Source organism: Lycium barbarum, chromosome 9 (genome assembly GCF_019175385.1).
Source record: "Lycium barbarum isolate Lr01 chromosome 9, ASM1917538v2, whole genome shotgun sequence".
NCBI classification, from domain to species: domain Eukaryota; kingdom Viridiplantae; phylum Streptophyta; class Magnoliopsida; order Solanales; family Solanaceae; genus Lycium; species Lycium barbarum.
Window position 1 is genome coordinate 81524866 of NC_083345.1, and position 23239 is coordinate 81548104.

At 40.3% G+C, this 23239-nt stretch overlaps 1 long non-coding RNA gene across 1 annotated transcript; it reads left to right on the top strand.

Annotated features, from left to right (window-relative positions):
* Window positions 1–1749: 1749 nt before the first annotated feature.
* On the top strand, window positions 1750–5373 carry LOC132609003 (uncharacterized). Its single transcript, XR_009570639.1, has 2 exons — window positions 1750–2027; window positions 2512–5373. It is a non-coding gene; the product is annotated as an uncharacterized LOC132609003 (long non-coding RNA).
* Window positions 5374–23239: the final 17866 nt, after the last annotated feature.

Here is a 23239-nt window from a genome sequence, read left to right on the forward strand (position 1 = left end):
AGATTCGGCACGAGAGTTCATCGATCAAGATTTAAATTGGGGCAAGTTTATGAGAAAAGGTCTCAATAAAAAATTCTGCTCAAGGAAGCGAAGAACCCCAGTCACCAAAGAAGGGGTCTCCCTTATTCAAAGCACATGTCATGACAATTAACCTTATAGCTTTCAAAAAAATGCATTTATTTTCCTACTAATAAATATCTTTATAATAACTTTGCAAAAAATGATTTTCTGCATAATGAAAATAAATTCATCTTTCGAATATCGGAGTCGAAGGGGTTTCAAGTCCAGAAAGCCGAAGATGCGACTACGCTGGCAACGTGAATCAACTTTAAATAGGAAAAAAAACTAACCTATTTCTGATGCTCGTCACTAGGACGCCGGGAGAATGATCCCTTTTTCTAACTTTGTTTCATGTGCAGGAAACGGTTCTCCGAAAGAAGGTCAAGACCGCTGCAGAAATCAGGTTTAAAGGCGAATATCTAGCCACGAGTGCTACAAAGGACAAAAACGCCATAAGGGCGAATATCTAGCCATGAGCAATCAACAAAAGACGAAAATGTCATAAGGGCGAATATCTATCCATGAGGGATCAACAAAGGATGCAAACGCCATGAGGGGAATATCTAGCCATGAGGTATCAACAAAGGACGAAAATGTCATAAGGGCGAAGATCTAGCCATGAGGGATCAACAAAGGACGAAAACGCCATAAGGGGAATATCTAGCCACAAGGGCTACAAAGGACGAAAATGCCATAAGGGTGAATATCTAGCCATGAGGGCTCAACAAAGGACAAAAACTCCATGAGGGCGAATATCTAGCCACAAGGGCTACAAAGGACGAAAGTGCCATAAAGGAGAATATCTAGCCACAAGGGATACAAAAGGACGAAAACGCCATTAGGGCGATACCTAGTGTTGACATCTAATTTTGACCTCCAGTAATTTTATTTTAATTACTCAGAGTCCTTAGATGACAAGCAAAGCAAACCATGCGGTCTTAAAGGTCAAAGTGATTTTCTATAAAAAGTATTGAGGTAAATATTTTACCATTCTAATTGGGTAAAGTAATTTCCATAATAGTATAAATCATTTGGGAATTAATGAGTACATTTTGTGACATTTACAAGATATTTCTTAGTTTTAATCAAAGGAAAGCATTTTCAAATAATGATTTATTTGATTGCTTTAATTTTAAAAAAATCAACTTAGCAAATATTTTATTCCAAGGAATTTGATCAATTAAGGGAATTTACCATTCTACCCCTCAATCCGTAATTCTATATATTTAACATACAATTTGTTAGAATTAATCATAATTATTTGATTATGATTAAAGTCATTTTTGCAAATTGATTTTAATTGTCTAATTGTTTCTGTTATGGCCACAATTGAATTAACTAATTCATGGTTTAAACTAATTAGGGTCATTTTTTGCAAAAAAAATAGCTTTTTAATGGTCATAATTGAAATAATCAATTAGATTGAATCAATTAAGGTTGTATATGCAAATTCAGCCCATTACATAATTGGCCATGTTTTAAATTAATTAGTAAGTTAATTATGTCCTAATTTGATTATAATTGAAATACCATAGTCAATAGTCGATATTTTAATTATTGTCCGTTTGTTAAATTTACCTGTTCTGCCATTTATACCCATATATACATATAATACATATATGGGTATACACTATATACATTGAGTAAAGGGGGGCTCTCTCATTTCTTCTTTACCCGGACCGAGTCCAGCCTAAACAGGCAAGACCCGGCCCAAGGTCCATCAGATTATGGGGGTAATACCCCGCTTTACATTTTCATTTTCATACCAAACATCACCCTATACTCTCTCTCCTCTCCTCCCTTTCCCTTTTACCCTAACCCTAAGCCGCCGCCTCACGTTTTCTTCTCTCTCATGCAAGAAATAGCAATGCTGTAGAAAGCACAGTGTTTTGCAGTCTTCGTACGTCTGTTTACATGGTACAATTAATGGCTTCAACCTCGTTTCCACCTTCCTCACCCCAAACGCGGTAGTAATCCCTCTTCTTTCACTTTTTCTTTTAATTTTGAGTAGAACATATGATTTTATGCATTTTTTATAATTTTATTGTGTTTGTACTTTCTCGACTCTCATTTTTTGAGCTCAAATCGACTTGGATCGAGGGTGAGAATGTCAAAATCTATCCATTTATTTGTTGTTGATGCAAATCTTGTTTGTCCATGTAGAAATACAATGTTAATGTCTGAAAAATTTTAGTTGTCCTACATCGTTGGCCTTAGGTTATTTATATAGTTTTGGGGTTCTATAAATTGATCCCCAACCCTCAAGTTTGAAAAACAAAAGAGAGAAAAAAAGAAAAAAAGGGCTTTGAGAATCGAAAAGCTGGAATTTTGAGTTTAACTTAAGATTTAAGCTTGTTAGTAAAATTTTAGAACCTTAAAAAGTTTGAGTCTTTCAGTTCTAAAAATTTATTTACTTTTGTTTTTTGTGTGACTGATCTCTGGGATTGGAAGCATTAAGGCTCCAAGTTCAATTCTTGGTACAACTGCACACACAAAAGGTAACATTTTATCTTGTTATTCCTTTTCTTGTATTTTCCTTGTTTTAGTTTTAGGCAATAGTGAACTATTTAACCTAGGAAGCATTGTTAATGTGAGTTAGGGGTTATCATGTTATCATTTTTCTTTCCTTGCTTAGTTTGATTATTAGTGATGGTTTACTTAGTGTAAGAGTATTGTTAGTAGGAATAGTACTTAGTTGAAGTCATTTTGTGATCACTTTCCTGTAGTCCTCCTTGCTTGGTTGAGTAATGATTTATTGATGTTACCAATGTGAATATGCTTAGCTTGGGTTGATATCTTAATAATGCTATGATAGTTTGTGGTTATTTGTGGCAAATATGTGATCATGATCAATTAGTAGTATTTTACAAATCGAGTTTTAAATGTAGTTGTTTTTGGTTTAAGTACATCGGTGCGATAATTCATCCTTTGTCTTGATCATTTATTTGAGTAGATTAAATTTAGAGAATAATGGGAGAAAATTACTGAAATGAGCTTGAGTGTAGAAGGATGTTGCTTGGAGTTAAAATTTAGGACTTGATATGATTACTGAGAGTGAAATTGAGTAGTTTATCCTTGTAAAAAAATGAAATAGTTTGAAGTGCATGTGATATCTGCTGCTTGCCCAATTTTCAACATGAGTGTCCTGTTTTGGTCACTAGATACTTAAACTAACCTGCTAATGGTGTAACAAACATGACTAATGATAGGGTGATAGAGTGAAACTGATATTTTGATGACGGCATGTTGTGTGTAGTGTTGTCTATGAGGTTCATATTTTTCTAGAATCACTTGGATCTGATCCATGTAAAAAGCAGCCTTAAATAGGAGACACTTGGACCATATAGGACTCTGTTAAAGATGAAAGAACTTAAAACCCTATCATAATCAGTCCTCTAAGTTGAGTTAACCTGTAAATGTTAGTTGTTTTTGTTGTTGGTGCTTAACTTGGTTGAATTACAAGGGGAGAAGGTCATAATGTGTGTATATGTGAACTCTAAGTCACATGATCAAGGGAAGCCTTTTAAAGGCACCTTAGAGTGAGGATTGAGAAGAACCAAGTATAACTTGGCTCATAGTATCTTTCCCCCCACATAAAAGGTGTCATGGCATGCACTCAGGTCTATGTGATATGTGTTTACCATATCCATGCTATCAATCTTCATCCTTATCATTAAACTAAGAATTGCAATAAAATGAACCTGCTGTTGATCAAGTATGGCCAACATAGTTAAAGAACAAGGACTATCCACCTAAGAACACTCATCCTCAAAGAAAGCGAGCAAAGAGTTGGCTAAGTTGAAACTTGATTAGTAAAGTCCTACTTCAAAATGAAGTGCCAAGTCCAAGTCACTTAGTCTATTTGAAATCCTTGAGTTATTCTTCTTCCTCAGAATTTTGCTGCAAACTGGATGTCATAGTTGTTGCTTTCTTTCCTTTCATTTCACCTAAGTCTTAGCACGTATGTATCCTGTGAATCTTTGTACTGCTTTTACTCTACTAAACATGACTAGGACTTGAAAGGCCATTCTTATGCTGAGTACCTAAATCTATTTAAACCGTGATCTGTTTGTGCTGTGTTTGCTGGTTCAAAACTGCAGGATTTTTATACTTCTGCATCCTGTTTCTGAATACCTAGACTTAGTTAAATCCTGTTTTTACTTATACTGAACCTGTTTGTCTAAGTCAAGAGCTCTTATACCTTGTGCATTTTTTTTTTTATTTTTTTATTGTCATGACAAAATACTTCCCATGGCCTCTCCCTTATTCTGTCTTTGGTGCACTGTGCGAACATGTTCTTCCTATTTTTGGCATTGCTTAGGATAGTGAAACAGTTAGGATGTTTAATTAGATATTCCTGTATTCTTCTATGTAAACTACTTGGGGCCTGAATTTGTGCCAAGCTTTGTGTCAATAGATATCCTGCTTCAGCATTGGTTTGACTAGTTCTGAACCTAAGATAGTCTTGGTGTGGGAAATATGATCATTACCTACAGAATTGGGAGTAGATACTTAGGTAATTGGTGGAGTCATAGGTTCAAAGAAATATTCAAGGATAGATAGACATAAAATTATACTAAGTTATTAAGAAATGAAGAAGGTATACACATGGTATATACTTGATATACACATTATGTGTGCATATCATTAGGCATATTGAGTGTATATGAGTAAGCAGGCTAGTCATATATAGGGTATATACATTAAATGAGCAAAAAGGGACAGGAATCCCGTTAAGCCTTAATTTTTAACTTAGCTTCATTTTAGAAGATAGATGGGCCTAGCCCAATTCCGATTCAATTAAGAGTGTACCAGATTTCATTAAGTCCAAAAGTAAAAGAAAGAGGGTGACCTGGGTATCTTTCTTTTGTATCCAATCTTGGGTTGTCAAAGCCCAATATTCTGAAACTGTATATACATGTGCATATGTGTTGTCCTATATTTGAGTTATATATATGTATATATACATGTGTGATAAGTTCAGCGAATTAATTCTAACCGGGGTTTTCTTGTTTTTCTCCCTCCTCCACTGCCTAGCTGCTTGGGCCGAGTTTTGTATCCAACCTGTTGGGCCAAGGCCCAACAAGCAATTCTTTCACATTAAAGAGTTCGTTTGAAGAAAAGAAGCTAATATAGATACATTAAATACTCAGAAGGCCCAGCCATGGGTGAAAATGGCCAACTAGGGGCATGGTACACCCCTAGCCTTCCCTCTTCATTTATTATTTATCTAAGCATTTTCCTCAATGATGTTGTACTTGTGTTTGTAATGTTTGTAAAACTCATATATTATTGGAATTTTTATGGTTTGAACTAGTCATCTCAGGACAACGGTGCTTATGCTGTTTAGTTGACTTTAGGTCCCCAAACGATTTTCAAAAACCAGATTTAACATAACAATTTTGACAAAATTAAATGGATAACTAATAAAACCAATTTGGAAGGACAAAAAAGAAATTCTTAAATCATAAACTCCATGGCATTTTCTCCAAGGAAACGAATCAGTTTTAAGACCAAGAAACACATTTGTTGATTGAACCTAGTTCTGGATCAAGTCTTAATTCAAATTAAATGATTTTGGGCCGAGCTCAGTATGAAAAAATAGAGATTTCTAGCTAAGGCTCATTTGGAAGCAAGTACATTTTGGACCATACTTTAATCGATTTTTTGAATAGAAAACAATTACAAATAAATTTGGGCCAAGCCCAAAACGGAAAATGCCCTTTTCAAAGAAAAGCCGTAAATTTTGGCTTTTAAGCCCAACTCCAAAATTAATTTCGTGTGTATGCATGTATTCACAATAACAAGAGCAAACTATTTCATAAGCTAAAACGTACACAAATAAAGATTAAAATGCATTCGTAAATATAAAGGTTTTAGATAGGACGTTCTAACATACTATACTGATTGACCCGAAGATAAGTGTTGGATTAAGCATGAACAGAAAAAAAATATATACTTATTTATATATATTATAAAGCCAAAAACATTGTGTGTTTCTTTTTCAAATATAGTATCCTTATACATATAAGGAGACTATTCATATTCGGATATTATAAATCCGAACCTAAATACCCCATATGTAAGGGGAATATTTTCAATTCTTTTTCTTAAAATCAAATGATATGCAATAAATGACAATATTTTATAAATGCAGAATAAACACAAAAAAATAAACAGTTCATGCAAATAGTCATACACTGGAATTCGAAAGTCAACCGTATAGTACGAATACTTAATATTAGGGTGCCTAACACCTTCCCTAGGGGATCACCAGAACCCTTACCTAGAACTTTTGATTACGAAGGTTTTTTCACTGTATTTGAAAAAACCCTTCACCTTTGGTTTTCCTAATTTCCTAAAAATTAGGTGACGACTCTTTTTCAAAACAAGTCCGAAAGAGCACCAACAAATTCGAAGTAGCTTTCTAGCGCTGACCCAGCCCGCGAAATGCGAACCGTAATAGATGGCGACTCCACTGGGGATTTAAAAGTTCTAACCATATGGATTCCAGTATAATATAAGTTTATTTGTTTCAACAGTTTATGTGCTTATTTTTCGCAATTATAACTGTTATTGCATGCATGTCATAACTCCGCCACTCCTGGCATTTAATTTACATTTTGTTCCTAAGGAGACTTCACGGAGCACGAGGTCATTCCTTCACTATGAAACAAAATACTTTATTTGGAACCGTCATGAGGAAGGGTTGGTTCGCGGTCATCCACCGCCCTAACGGATCAGCCCCAGTTGTGCGCTCGGGTTCCCGGTCATTCGTAAAATCCCACTCTAGTGATAACTAGGATAGAGCTAAGCCAAATACCTACTTAACTGGAGCATTCATACTTAGACGAGCCTTAGGTACCTCAGACCTACCTAGAGCTCATTAAGAAAACTACCTTGTGATCGGACGGTCTATGACTCGAAGACACCGTATTTAATTTATATGCTATATGAAAACATGTTTGTGCCTATGTGGTGAACCATTGGCCCTACGAGAAATGGGAGAATCTTAACAGTGTTTTGTTTTGTAGATGGAAAGAAGAATTCGATTTGACATAGTCTTCGAGGCCCCGGACCTACTTAGAGCTTGGTGGGAATGGTTAGGAGATGCTCATTGTCAGACTTTCAGTTGCACCCTGGGTCATTTACCCTCTATTATGACCATGAAGGGTTGCCCGAACCTAACATAAGTGTTAATCGAGTATTGGGACGATAAGGAAATGTTGTTCCATTTTGATAACATAGAGATGACTCCGTCCCAGAAAGAAATTAGGGATGCCATAGACAGCAATGGAACCTGTCTAAGAAGGCTGCACCAGCCAGATCATAATTTTTTGTTTCCTTAAAGGTCGATCATTGGCCAAATTATGAAATTTCTTGCCCTGATTGAGGCACCCTGGGCACAAGGGCCCACTATAGCCTTTAGGGATCTGTACCGGAGGTTCGGGGATATTTTCAAGTATACTTTATATTAAAGAGAGTTCAAGAGTCGAGAAGAATGGGAAGCTGTTAGGCCTTTAGCATTTTCTATCGGGCTATTAGGTACTATGGTGTTCCCGAAGGACGAAACATTGAATATAGACACACGAGTGATCTATTTAGCCCAAGCTATCTTCTATGGTGTGACCAAGGATCAAGAAACTAGGTATTTTGACCTAGCCCCTATCATCTTGGCAGAGATCTTTCGAGCCTTAGACAAATGTAGAAATCATTTTCGATACTTCCAAGGATGTAATATTCTGCTGCAATGGTGGATTATCAAAGAGGTTGAGGGTTGGAGTCGACAGAATAGGATAGACCGCCTCGTAGATTACTGTCCAACTCTAGGATTTTTGTCCAAAAGGTTGGGCTAATTTATTCGCTGACTTGACTGAAGATCGGATTCAGTGGATGTTACCCGACTTCACATCAGAAACCATAGTAGTTCGGGGCAAAAATTTCCCATTTGTGCCATTAGTCGAGGTCTGAGGGACAAGCCCCTACTATTCATCCAGGGGTTTTGAGGCATTTTGGGAGAAGGCAAGTAATACCCCAAGCTGGGAACCCCGGGCAGTTGATCATCGAACATATGGAACAGAAAATCAAGAATCCTAGGATAATTCTCAGAGAATGGAATGGTCGCGTGAGGTGGGGACTAGACACCTTAGCCCCAGACAGGTTCAAAGCAGGATGTGACCCGGGCTACTATGAATGGCTGCAAGTTCATTTGGCCTGCACACCTATCCCAGGGCCCACACTTCATCACGATGTCTGGGAAGAAGATCATCTGAAAGAATGTTTGGAAAGTACGGATGACAATTTGGCTAAGATTTTGGAAGAGTCAGAACCTGTGATAGTCAGAATGGAGCTGTATCGGACACGTCTTCATATTCAGACAGCCCTTCGAGGGGCCAAAGAGGCCAAAACAAATCAAGACTCAACACCAACCGCTGGAGGACTTTGCTGATTTTACCGCTTTTATTATTATAAGCCCCATGTCAGCTTCGTCATCTTTTGTAATCCCTTCGGGGAAGTTATTATTATTAATGAATGATGATTTTCGGGGCAATGGTTCATCTTTATAAATTGCACTTGCATGTCTCAAACGATTAAGATAGCCTTAGCTTGAAAAGGCTTAGGAACACGAGTGGTATAGCTATTTACAAATTACATGACTATTTTCTACGGGCTTCACATGCCTACTTGCTATATGTGCTATCATGTATTAAAACTTGAATACGATTGAACCAATGTTTTAAATTACATACCTAAAAGAAAAACCAATTGACTTAAGACTTACCCTAGTTTATCTCCACTCAACAAAAGGTTGACTTACAAATAGAAAAAACAAAGGAGATCAGAACATGCTCACCCTAGGAGAAACCGCTAAGATATTAAGACTCAAGGTTCCACAAATGGAAGAGCATCTTCAGAAAAGAGGAAAGAAGATTGAAGTGGTTGATAGGCTACTGAGCCTGGTTAGTAACCCACTGGAAGGGATACCACAAGAACAGTACTATGAGGAGAACATCCCTGAGGAAGTGAGCGAGTTGGTGATGAACTACATACAACTGGAAAAGAGGCTATAGACACCTCGAGAAGGAGCCCCAAAAGAGGGAAATGAGAATCAGGGAGTTAAATCTGACCCGTGGATGATGGAGTCAGATCTACAAGAAGAGTCAGAGCCTCAAGAGGAAGCCTTCGAACCACGAGAAACTGAAGAAGAGCAACCAGAGGAAGTTAAGCCCCAAGATATGGAACAAGAATAGTCTGAACCTGTGGACATAGAGGTCGAGAAAGACCAAGAGCCTTTTTGGATGTTCCTCGAGTTTCAAGAAGAAGAAAATGAAGTGAATGATGAATCTGACTATTATGCCCCTACCGATGAGGGATTTGATTTCTATGCACCCTCACTTGAGCCGATGCCATATTCCTTCACCATGGCATCAAGAAATTTCAAAAGAGCAGACCCACATCCACCCGCCTAGTGGAGCGTAGCCTTAAAAGCCTAATTTTCCCGTTCAGAGTGGCTCCTCGACTCGTCAGTTATAAGGACGTGTTTCAGAAAATGCAAGCTATGGGGATACCTTACTCCACTTGAGTCAGACTGTAAGTCCCCGAGTTGGTCTACGCCTACAAAAGATGCCCATTTCACCGTAATCAGGCAGGCCATACCTTGAATGAATGTTTGGGATTAAGGAGAAGGATTGTTAGCTTAATTGATGGTAGGATCATTAGAAATTTATAGGGACCACATACCCTACTAGCCTACGACCCTATCATCCCAGGAGAAGGAGTCACTGCCGAAACTCAGATTTGGGGGTATGATTTCACAGTCTTTGAGAAGACAGATTCCCGCATCTACTCAACTTTGGTTGCTTTTAGGAAAATCAGACCGGTGGAACCTCTCCACGAGCCTGTGCCAATAGGGCCCAACATGAACAAATTTTGCTTGTACCATAATGGAGCTATGGGACATGACACTGAAGAATGATATGCATTCAACCTCGCCCTCGAGCATATGATTAAGATGGGGGAAATTTCGGTCATCCTCCCACCACAGTACTGAGAAGGGAGGAAAGATAAGAGAGCGAGTTCGTAAGGGCAGCGATTCGCGGAGCTATATTTTTGGGTAGATAGTAGGTGTCTCCTATTTTTGCACATAAATAGCCGGCAAGGATATCATAACCAACTGTGACGACCTATGAAATCTCAAGTCTGGACATAATCTGACTCTACATAACTGCCTATAAGCCTCTAATGAAAAACATAACATAACATGGCAGGGACAGGGCCCCGTCATACCCATACATATGTGTGTACATATCCATATATATAAGACCATGCTAACTCCTGGCATCTCCGAACCAAATGGAGTGCATCAACTTCATCCGCTGAGCTAACAACCTAATAGATGGATCACCAACCTGTATTAGCAGACCTATGGATACGTAATGACCCGTTTGGTCGTTATAGTCTTTTCGACATTTTCGCCCATTCCCGAGCATTGATTAGCTCACTTTTGACATGAGGGGACCATTGATACGCTTTTCGAGGTGTCTAGACGGGATTCAGATAAATTTGGTGAAAATATAAGGTTAAAGTTAAAAATGGTTGACCCAAAGTTGACTTTTTGGCAAACGAATCTTTTTTGAAATTTCATTGATTTTGAGAGGTCCGGATGGTTGTTTATAACTTTTTTGTGTGTTTGGTTCGGTTCCTAATGCATTTGGGTGCATTTTGGGACTTGGGAGGGAAATTTGGAATTGAGGCACCGGGGGTTGACTCGGTCAATGAGACCTCTGTTGGGAATTCTAAGGCCACAGGTGCGTTCGTAGCGTGTTTTTATGTGGGACTATGCGTCTGTTATGTGAGCAAACGGCCTTGAAAATTAGTCAAAAAATCATGTCGAAAGGAAAACTTGGGTTAATTTTCTGGTGTCAGGTGCCCACTTTGGTGGCACATGAACCGCAGCAGCGGCACCGCTGGAGTGGTGGCCCTTCTGCTGGAGCGGTAAATGACTTATTTTCATTACCGCTGAAGTGGCCAGGTGGTCGCTGGGGCGGCGCCGTTGGAGCCGTCCAGGTACCGCTATAGCGGTGACGGGCAGTGATTTTTCATTAAATATGTCTTAAATAAGTCCTAGACCTTCATTAATTCATATCTCGATATTGGAGCTTTGGGAAACAGTTCTTCGAGATGACTTTAAGAAATTCTTGGAAGTAAAACTTGCTAAATCCTTTACTCTTCTTTAATCATAGTCACCTTAGGTTTTTTCCCCTTCCCTTTAACAATCCCTTAGAGATGGAATTTCAGAGAGGGTTTTGAAAGAACATCTCCCTAGATTATTAAGGATAAATTGATGATGGTTATGCTAGATATTGATTAATCTAAGCTTATTAAGCATATATCTTCCACTTTTAACATTGAATTTCTGATTTAGAGACTTAGAGTTTATACCCAATGTGGGGGTTTTACTTGAAATCAGATTTAGGCCAATTCTTGAGCTAAATCAACAATTAGTGGTCAGGTTATGATCAACTAGTACTTAATTTGGTATTTTGCTCGCGAATTTCCCGTTTTGCCCTTGTGGACCCGTTTCCCCAATTTCTAGGGTTAAAATGGACCTAGTTGATATCATAGCAGTATTAGTATCATTCTTCATTATTTCTAATATAGAATTCGATTATGCTTAGACTACTTTGGTTCTGAGCTTTAGAGGAAAGACAAGGCAAAAGAGTGAGTTATTGATATGTGTTGCGGTTCAACAGTCCAGGTAGGTTATGACTTACCTTTAGTGAGACTTCGTATAGTGAATCACATATTTAGATTATAATGTCGGAGACAGCATGTGAACCTTCCGGTATGAAGTTGCGATGGATATTGCCTTAGGTTGGGCCCTGATGTGTGTTAGGACTAACCACCCCATTTTTTGTGTGTTGATTAATTAATTGTATTGGCTTGATGCCATGTGTAGTTGATAGATATTACATCCTGCTTGTCGTCCTGATTTGGATAGAATGGACATACCATTGTTAGTATTTGTGCTCGATATATGTTGGCGTACCCACTGTTGGTACTTGAGTTATTGATATGTGTTGGCGTACCCACTGTTGGTACTTGACTTGATATATTTTGGCATACCCACTGCGGTGTTGTAAGGCGATACGTTGTTAGCATACCTCGTTGTGGTATTTGTGATATCGAACTTGATTATTGATGATTGACATATGTATTGCACGAATTCTATCATATTCATGCATGGCCAATACCCGGTGATGATCCGGTATCATTGATTGAGCGAAACTGATATTTTATAAACTCTTTTACTTGAGTGATTATGAAAATTCCAATGTCCGAAGATCCATTTCAGAATCGTTGATTACATGTAACTGATATTTGATGAATATCTTTTACTTGAGTGATCGTAAGAAGATTGATGTCCGAGGTTCAATTCCAAAATCATTGATTGTGTGAAACTGATATTGACAGACTCTTTTATTGAGTGACTGTGAGGAGACCGATGTCCGATGAGCTATTTCGGGCATCGTTATTGCATGGCCGATTTTGATGTTATCCCGAAATCGTTGTTAGTGTATAGACTCCGCGGGTCCCCCAGGGTGGTGCCGGTGAGACTCCTCCTGTGAGCAATTAGCCAGGGTCCTGTCTGTTTGTTGGGCAAAGATACGGGACGGGTGGCACTTAGACTTCGCAAGTCATGCTGGGTTGTGCTACCGAGACGTTGATATTTCCGTTCGGAGTACATGTGTACACCTCATTTGCATGGCATGGCATCGCATTCATACCATTATTCCACTATTTCATTATTACTTGATTGAGGTGTGGTGATGATTGGATTGCGATGTTTCTGCTGTGATGATTGGATTGTCTCGATTCTATTGTGGTGATTGGATTGGATCGGATATACTTAGACTTATCATATTGGGGTTTAGGTGCTTACATAGGTGATGACGGATACTCGTTTGTGATCTATTATCTCATACTTGGTTGGTTTTTTTACTTATCTGCTTTATTTTCTGAATTATGTTAACTATGCTTAGTCGGCCGATGATGCCTACCAGTACTGTGGTTTGTACTGACCTGCACTTGCTACATTCTTTTATGAATGTAGAGTACCAAGTCGGATCTACTTCTCTTACCCGTGGTTGGTCGAATCTTCAGCTTCCATTCGAGTTTCCCAAGGTGAGCATGGCATCTGCTGACCTTGAAGACACTTCTATTACTTATGTCTTGCTTTCCATTCTGAGACATGATTTGAGACTACTTATGTATTATTATTCAGACTTTTAGTATTTGGATTTAGATGCTCTTGTATGACCAGACCAGCTACTGGGGTGGGTTTCATTTACTTCCGCACTTGTTAATATTATATTTGTGTGACTTACGTTATTTTACTTCCTTCCACTATTTTCTAGTATTGGTGAATGTTGACTTAAGGGTTCGCCTACCGAGATGGAAAAGGTATGTGCCTGCACGATTCAGTGAAATTTGGTTTTGACAAGTTGGTATCAGAGCCCTAGGTTACCCGGTCTTTAAAACAAGAGTGTCTCTAGTAGAGTCTCGCGGATTGGTACAATGAGATCCCTACTTATCGGCGAGAGGCTATAGGACATTTAGGAAACCTCACTTTTTTTCGTCCCGTCGTGCTACTTTATTCAAATTGGTATCTGGAAAGATAAAATTGGTATCTGACTCTTATCTCTTCTCTCACAGATGGTGAGGAATCGAGCAACTATGGCCCGAGGTCAGGTGCCAGAGCCTGAAGCTACGGCTGGCACCCGAGGGAGAGAGATAGCTAGAGGGCGCGGCAGGGCGAGAGACCGCGGGGCTGCCCCAGCCAGGAGTAGAGCCCCGACGGTAGGACAACACCGAGAGAGATCTCCATCCCCCGAGCTCCAGGATGTGGCTCCAGCTAAGACACAGCCGGAGGTTACATCTGATTAGGCCATGCATGACACTATGGCCAGAGTGTTGCTTCATCTTGATGCCCAGCAGGCGGCAGTTGGTGTTACTACACCCGGAGGGGGTTCACAGACTAGGGTTAGGGTGCAGACCCCTGAGCAGAGACCTATGAGGACAGTACAGCCCGTCGCAGCTATGGCTCCTCGCATGGATACGATACCCACTCCTGGTGATGAGATTAGGCCCATGAAGGGCACTGTTATGATCGCTTCTGACCAGGAGCTAGTTGGGAGGTTCCAGAAGTTAGACCCACCGAGGTTTGCTGGTACCTCGTCCGAGGATGCCTATGAGTTTATTCTTGATATGCATGAGTTTCTTCACCGTATGGGGATAGTGGAGACCCACAGAGTTGATTATGTGTCCTACCAGTTTCGTGGCGATGCGAAGACTTGGTGGAGGTATTTTGTGGCGTGCAGACCTGAGGGTTCTCCTCCTTGGACTTGGACTCAGTTCTACCGGACCTTCCTTAAGAAGTATATGCCCCGATCTTTGAGAAAAGCTCGTAGGGAGTAGTTTTTACCCCTTGAGCAGAGGGCATGTCCTTGGAGTCCTATGTGACGTGTTTCCTCTATTTGGCCCGTTATTCTACTCCGTTGATCCCTACCGAGGCCGATAGGATCAGGCGATTCGTTGGAGGACTAGTGGGATTTCTACAAATTCCTTGTCTTCAGATGGAGTCTATGGGGGCTTCCTTCCACTCCATTATTGAGCATGCTTCTATGGTTCAGGGCGCCAAGGCCCATGCTTTTAGTGGTTGTGACAAGAGGCCACGTCAGACAGGCAGTTTTGGGGGTTCGGTACAAGGGGCGCGGGTCAATTTTTTAGGCCACCTCAGCTCTATTCCAATCGTCTCGTGCATTCAGCATTACTGGCTTTCTCGAGTGAGCCATCTAGATAGAGAGCTCCTGAGAGTTCGTTCTCTAGACCAGTGGACAGGGCTGCTACATCCGGGTCTTCAGCTTCCGTGTTTTAGCACTCGACTCCTCTTACCTGTTTCTCTTGTGGAGAGGTTGGGCATGTTGCCAGGAGATGTCCCCAACCTAGGCGGGATTATTAGCCGTCGAGGACTCCTGTACCATCCGGTGGTTAAGGAGGGACTTTTCATAGAGGCGGTGATCAGTCAGGCCGCGGTACTTCCCATGGTTCCAGAGGTGATACTCAGAGTGCGAGAGGGGAATCTCAGAATGGGCGTGGTGGAGCCCATTGTTACTCATTTCCTGGTAGGCCTGAGGCAGAGGCCTCCGATGCTGTGATCTCAGGTACCATTTTTTTCTGTCATAGAGCAACATCTGTGTTATTTGATCCTGGATCCACTTATTCGTATGTATCTGTATTTTATACCGTTGGTTGGGATTTACCTTGTGATAGCATAGATATACCTGTTCATGTGTCTACTCCGGTCGGAGATTCTGTGGTTGTTGATTGAGTCTACCGGTCTTGTTTGGTTACTTTTATGGGGTACGACACTTGGATAGATTTGGTGATTCTTGATATGGTGGACTTTGATATTATATTGGGTATGTCTTGGCTTTCTCCTTACCATACTGTTACACCCCGAAAAATTTCATGTTACCAAGACTGTAGACGGCTTAGTATGAGCTCAAGGGAGAGTAAAGTTATACAAGTAAGTTATACAAGTATTAGGGATGAAGATTATATTATATGAGTATAAGAATAACATATAGATGACATTTGGAGACCGTATGATGTAAATCAATCAATACGTTATTTGATGAATAACCCTCGTAACCGTAAGTTAAAGTGGGGCCCAAAGGTCGGGGTTTTATAAAGGACATATGAAAAGTGATATGAGTAGTACATGGGAAGTTGAGCAAGTCTTAAGAAGGACCCTTAAGCCAAATATGGGCATAAGCCTTCCAAAAGGATGATTTAAGAATACGTTTTCAGATGATTGGACTTGCAGGGGCAAAAACACTATAATAAGTTTGGAATTTGGAAACACACCAAAAATGAAAGTTGTAGATAATTGAAAGAGTTTTTCAACCATAGGTCGTAGGCCCTCATACGATATCGGGATCAAGAATTATGGCCATTTTAAGATAAAGACTCCAAGCTGCCAAATCGCTTCTGCGGGTCCCACTTGAGAAGGTCGGTGGAACCGACTTATGAGGGGTATAAATACCCCTATTAACTCCATTTTTGCAGTATTTTACATTCTCAATAATTTTAAAAACTTCCCAGCACAACCCCCAAACATTTATAGCCCATTAAATCAAGAATTTAGCAAGATTACACAAAACTAGTCCATGAAAGGTGATTGTTCTTGCTTCTACTTGATGTTGTGGTAAGTTTGGTCTTGACGAAAGTTGGTGTGGCTGAATGTTTTCAAGTATAATGTATGTTCTTCATCCTATCTCCTATGTTGAGTTGATTTGAAGGTTTAGCAAGTCTTAAAAGTGAAAATAGTTATGGAGGAATGGTCATAAAGTGTTGTGTTGTAGCTGTTGTGTTTATGGAATGTTTTGAGCATGTTGTGGCCATGTGGCTGGGCTGATTTACATGTATAGAGATGGTATCTAATGTTGTTGGTGTGTTGATGGGATTATGCTCCTTGATCGGGAAGAAAGAAAGTGTATATTGTTGTTGTATGTTGAAAAACATCGTGTGGGATGTTTTATGGAATATTGTGGTATTGATGACGATATGGTTGATACTAATATTGCTATTGTTGTTGTTTTATTGGTAATGTGATTTCGGGCTAGGCATATAAACAGGGAGATACTACCCGAATTTTGGAAGATTCTAAAGGCGTTTGGTTTAAGGACTTGAGATAGGCATATGACGATAAGTCTAACGGTAGTATAATTTCTCTTGAATGTAGATTTGCAAGTTCGGGAGAATAAACATTAATTCATAGGAGATCAATCAGGTATGTTAAGGCTATCCTTCCCTTCTTTTTGGCATGATCTATGACAAGTGCGAAGCGTAACGATATCCATAATGAATGCACTCCTAGATGTAGGATATCCTGAGTTCCTTGACTTCTTAAGTCCCGAAGGGGCATCCATAAGTTGTACGATTTCATAATGATGTCTAATTCCCGAAGGGGACATTCGTAAGGTTTCCTTATTCCCATGCATTTCACATTTGATTTTGAGTCTCGAAGGAGACAAATGAAAAGTGGAAGAAGTTTCCATTTTTGAGACAAAAGGGAAGAAGTTCCCATTTTTTAGACAAAGGGGAAGAATTTCCCATTTTTGAGACAAAGGGGAAGAAGTTCCCATTTTTAAGAAAAGGGAAGAAGTTCCCATTTTTAAGAAAAAGGAAGAAGTTCCCGTTTTGAACTAAGGGAGTCTTTTGATGGTTTCCAAAGATTTTCATGCATTTGCATATTTCCATACATGCACGGCATCATTTCATGGGGATGGGGAAAAGGGCTAAGGCGTTATATACGCAAACCACCTGATCAGCTGGTATACGATGATTATGATACCCGAAGGGGCCATTATGCTATTATGCCCGAAGGGGCTTCGAGCTAGGCGAAGGGATGCATTATATATATATATATATATATATATATATATATATATATATATATATATATATATATATATATACATACATACATACTCATGCTGCATCAAAAGTTCATATGCACATACATGTTTATCAGAGTTGGTTACAGGTACAGATTGAGTCTGTTACTCTTTTATCATTCGAGTCGAGATATATTTTTTCAGTTCTGCCTTACATACTCGGTACATTATTCGTACTGATGTCCCTTTACCTGGGGGCGCTACGTTTCATGCCACGCAAGTGTATACAGATGAGTAGAAGACATTGGCTATAGGATGTTCCTAGGCTGTCAACTGGATTGGAGAGCTCCATCTCAGTTCGGAGTGTTGCAGAGTTAGAGTACTCATGTTTTGGTATCTCATGTATGTTAGAGACTTTTGCAAACAGTGTCCTGTGGATAGTGCATCGAGATGTCGACAGTTGTGTAAAGCGGCAATGTAGGTCGTCGTGTTCATATGCATTATTTTAAAGATTATATTGTGACTAAAGGTTTTCTTTGAATTAACGATAAGGGAGAAGTCCCTAACTTGACGAAAGAGTTTTATCAAAAATGGTTTTTCATGTTTTACTTGACGGAAGCGTCATTACATAATTTAAAGGTTCACATAAGATTTTGACTATGAATAGAATGGTATTATGACACTCAGTTGAGTAGGGTCCTGGGTGTCAGTCACGGCCCTCCGGTTTGGGTTGTGACACATGCGATCTTGGACTGTCATACCAAGATAGTCTCTTTAGCCATGCTCGGCATTCCTAGGCTTGACTGGAGGGGTGCTCCTACTCCCTCTCTGAAGAAGATCATTTCCTTCCTTCGAGCGAAGAAATTAGTAAGTAAGGGGTGTTTAGCATATTTTGCGCATGTTCGTGATACGACTGTTGCATCTCCATCCCTTTAGTCTCTTCCTATTATGAGCGAGTTCACAGAGGTATTCCCGTCAGACTTGCCGGGTATGCTACCCAATCGCGATATTGATTTCTCTATCGATGTGAACTCTAGCACTCGTCCCATTTCCATCCTACCATATCGGATGGCACCTGCCGAGTTGAGAGAGCTTAAGGAACAATTACAGAATTTATTGAGCAAGAGGTTCATTAGACCGAGCGTCTCCCCTTGGGGTGCTCCTATTTTATTTGTGAAGAAGAAAGATGGAACCATGAGGATGTGCATTGATTACCGCCAATTCAACAAGGTCACTATTCGGAACAATTGCCCTGTGCTTAGTACTGATGATCTGATTGACCAGCTTTATGGTGCTTTGGTGTTTTCGAAGATCGATTTGCATTCCGGCTATCACCAGTTGAAGATCAGGGCATAGGATATTCCGAAGACAACATTTCGGATGAGATAGGCCACAATGAGTTTCTAGTGATGTCTTTTGGGCTTACCAATGCGCCGACTGCATTTATGACTTTGATGAATGGCATCTTTAGGCCGTTCCTTGATTCTTTTGTGATTGTGTTTATTGATGACATATTGGTGTATTCCAATAGTAGAGTGGAGCATGAGAGCCATCTTCGTACCGTCCTTAGGTTGCTGAAGAAACATAGTTTGTTTGCTAAATTTTCTAAGTGTGAGTTATATTAGAGTCTGTGGCATTCTTGGGTCATATGGTGTCCAAGGAGGGGATTATGGTTGATCCACAGAAGATTGAGGCTGTGAGGGGTTGGGTGAAGCCCACTACTATTACCGAGATTCATAGTTTTGTGGGTTTGGCTAGTTATTACCGTTGCTTCTTGAAGGGTTTTACTACCATTGCTTCGTACTTGACCAGATTGAATCAAAAGGATGTTCCCTTCCAGTGGACGGATGATTGTGAGGAGAGCTTTCAAAATCTCAAGCTTTTGTTTACCACAGCCCGATCCTAGCCTTACCTATGGAGGGTAAGGACTTCGTTGTCTATTGTGATACTTCCTGTACGGGTTTGGGTGCGGTGTTGATGCAGGAGTGTAGTGTTACACCCCGTAGTTTTGTATGATGAGATTCGAGCTACCTTTCAGGTGGCATATGAGATTATATGCGCTTATCTTATGATTGTGAGGGTTTAAGTTCATATAATAAGCTATGGAAGGATTGAGGGGCAAGTGAATCAAGGAAATTAAAATTGTTGGAACTTTGAAGAAAATATGAGGGGCAATTTTGGCCCAACTTGGAGAAAGAATATCTTTTAGTATATGAGGATTTTTGAAGCAAAGCAAAAGCCTAAATTGAATTTCATGAAGTCTAGTTTCCAATGCAACAAACCGCTCGTCGATAGGAAATTGGAGTAGAGAGTTATGGACGTTACAAGTTAGGCCGCCAGAGCAGAAAATTTCCCTAAGCAAACGCGACCCAAGGCCGTGAACGCAAAGGGTAAATTTTGGGTCGGTTGAAACCGACTCTATAACCTTATAAAAGGGGGTCCTCCCCCACCCCCCCCCCCATTTTCATCCAACACCCTCCACAAACTTCCCCAAACCTCTGGAATGTTCTCCCAACTTCCGCCCAAACAATCTTTGCCCAAATCAAGTAAAACCTCGGGATTTAGGTTCGGATAGCGTATAGTTGCGGCTTTAATATCGTATTGCGGTAAATCTTGGCCATGATTCAAGGTGAATATTGAAGATATTGTTGTTCTAGTAAGGACAAGGTATGAATCTTCCCTTATTAATATTGATTTAGGTTTATTTACGAAGATAAGTTTATTAAATAGTAGTATTACAAGTTGGTTAGTTGAGAAATTTGGAAAACATCGTGTGGGATGTTTTATGGAATATATTGGTATGGATAATTGTGTTGATGATGTTTGTATTGTTGTTGTTGATATTATGATTTCGGGCTGGGCATATAAACAGGGGAGATGCTACCCGAATTTCGGCAGATTCCAAATGGATTTAAATTGAAGGCTTAAGACGAGCATATGAGGATGAGCCTAACAATAGTGTGAATTGTTTTATATGTAGATTACGAGACTGTGAATGATCTTAAGTAATTTGCAAGAGAGGAAGTAAGTTGGAAAGTCGAGAAGTGAGTTTCCAGGTACGTTAAGGCTAAACCCCCTTCTTTCTTAAGGCATGATCCCTTTGTTGGGAACCTATATATGATATCCTCAATAACCCTGTTTCTGAAAATACCAACGCTTACAGTTCTCGATGTTCTTGTGATGTCATTGAACTTATTTCATGGCTATTGATGCTATTCATTGATGTTGATCTCACCTTATGATTTTGTTCCTTCAAGGTGAGATGTGTTCATGATGATGATTCCATAATAATAACCCAATGAGTTTAGGAGCAGGTTCTTAAGGAATGTTTTATAGGACATGAATAGAGTGCTAGTAGAGGATTCCTAATGAGGTGTTTAATGTTCGAAGAGAAGTTTATGTTGTATCTTAGGATTTGGTTGTTGTCTAATCAAACGGGAAGAGGTACTAATGGCCTGAGCTGTGCTTATAAGTCTTATGTGATTATGTAGACCTTACGGGTTAAGCGATGACCATTAGAAGTGCATAGAGATTACTTGTAGAAGTTTGGTTAAGATGTCGATTATAATTACCACTAGTCTACGACCAGTCGGGCAGATGTTACCACCAGGCTGTGGCCGGTTAGGCAAATATGTGCTTACCACCATGCTACGGCTGGTTGGGCAGTTATTACCACCGAGATACGGCCGGTTGGGCAATTACCACTGATCAGTCGGGCAGTTGCGCTCTACCGTCGGGCGATAATCGGACGGGCAGTTACCACCACGCTACTGCCAGTCTGGCTGTTACCATTGATCAACTGGGCAGATAGCACCAGGATGATATGCAGGTGAAGATCACAGTATGATACATAGATGTAGTTAAGGATATGAGAGTGTAAAGAGACATGCATACTAGATTCTCATTAGTACGTCAGAAGTGCCAGGTTGATTCTTATCCTTTTTCTTGCAGTATATGTTTATTATGTTGCATTTCCGCCTTACATATACTCGGTACACTATTCGTACTGACGTCCCTTCTTGCGGACGTTGCGCTCATGCTCGCAGGTGTAGACAGACGAGACGAGGATCTTCCGCAGTAGGCTGCCTCCAGGTACTAGTATTGATTGGTGGGCTCCACTTCTTCCTGGAGCATTACCAAGTCTGGGTTGTGTATGTATTTTGTGTTACGGGTATGTCAGGGGCCCTGTCCCGACTTGTATGTTTCAGTCATGTTCATAGAGGCTTTGCAGACAGTTTCTTGTATACAGCTTAGTTATGTCTTGTTAGTGGTTATGTCGGCATCGTGGGCCAGTGTACATATACATTTGCATGATATTATGTTCATATTTTAGTCTCTTTGGTTTTCTGTTGCAATTCGAGACATAGTGAGTGTAAGTTATAGCTTGGTTCGCTCGGTTCCCAGAGGTGTCGGGTGCCAATCACGCCTTACCAAGGTTGGGGCGTGACAGGTAGGGTGATAGCTTATGCCTTCCGTCAGTTAAAATTTCACGAGAAGAAATACCCTACCCACGGTTTGGAGTTATTGGCTGTAGTCTTCGCCTTGAAGCTTTGGAGGCATTACTTGTACGGTGTCCATTGTGAGGTTTTTACCGATCACCGTAGCCTTCAACATATATTTAGCCAGAGAGATCTTAATTCCAGGCAGTGCCGACGGATGGAGCTCCTGAAGGACTATGACATATGTATTCTGTATAACCCTGGTAAAGCTAATGTGGTGGCTGATGCCTTGAGTCGCAAGGCAGTAAGTATGGGGCGTTTATCTCGATTGATTGTTTTCGAGCGCTCGTTGGCCATGGAGGTTTAGACTCTAGCCAACAGTTTCATCCGTCTTGATATTTCAGCCCCGGGAAGGATTTTTGCTTGCACAAAGGCGAGGTCATCATTATTGGATAGGATCAAGGCTCATCAGTTTGAGGATGCTCAGTTAGGCAAGATCCAAGATAGTGTTTCGAGGGATGAGGCCAAGGATGCCGTGATTGATTTTGAGGGCATACTGAGGATTAGAGGGCGTGTGTGCTTTCCTTGTGTTGGTGAGCTGATTCAGTAGATTTTATCTGAGGCCCATTGCTCTCGTTATTCCATTCATCCGGGAGTGACCAAGATGTACTGTGACCTCAGACAACACTATTGGTGGCGTCATATGAAGAGAGATATAGTTGATTTTGTGGCTAAGTGTGGAAATTGTCGGCAAGTGAAGTATGAATACTAGCGACCCGGTGGGGTGCTTCAGAAGATTCCCATTCCCGAGTGGAAGTGCCATGGATTTTGTCATAGGCCTTCCGAAGACCTTTGGCGAGTTTCATTCTATTTGGGTGATAGTAGATCGATTGACTAAATCCGCTCACTTTGTTCCGGTTCAGGTTTCCTATACGACGGAGACGTTAGCCAAGATGTATATTCGGTATATTGTGAGGTTGCATGGGATCGCTATCTGTGTTGTATCTGATCAGGGTACTATTTTCACTTCCCGATTCTGGAGGGCATTTGATGAGGAGTTCGGTACCCCAATTGGACTTTAGTACAACTTTCCATCCCCAGACCGATAGCCAGTCCGAGCGGACCATCCAGGTTCTCGTGACATGTTAAGAGCATGTGTTATTGACTTTTATGGTCATTGGGATCAACACTTACCCTTGGTAATGTTTGCGCACAATAACAGTTATCATTCGAGTATTGGTATGGCACCTTTTGAGGCTTTATATGGTAGGAGGTGTA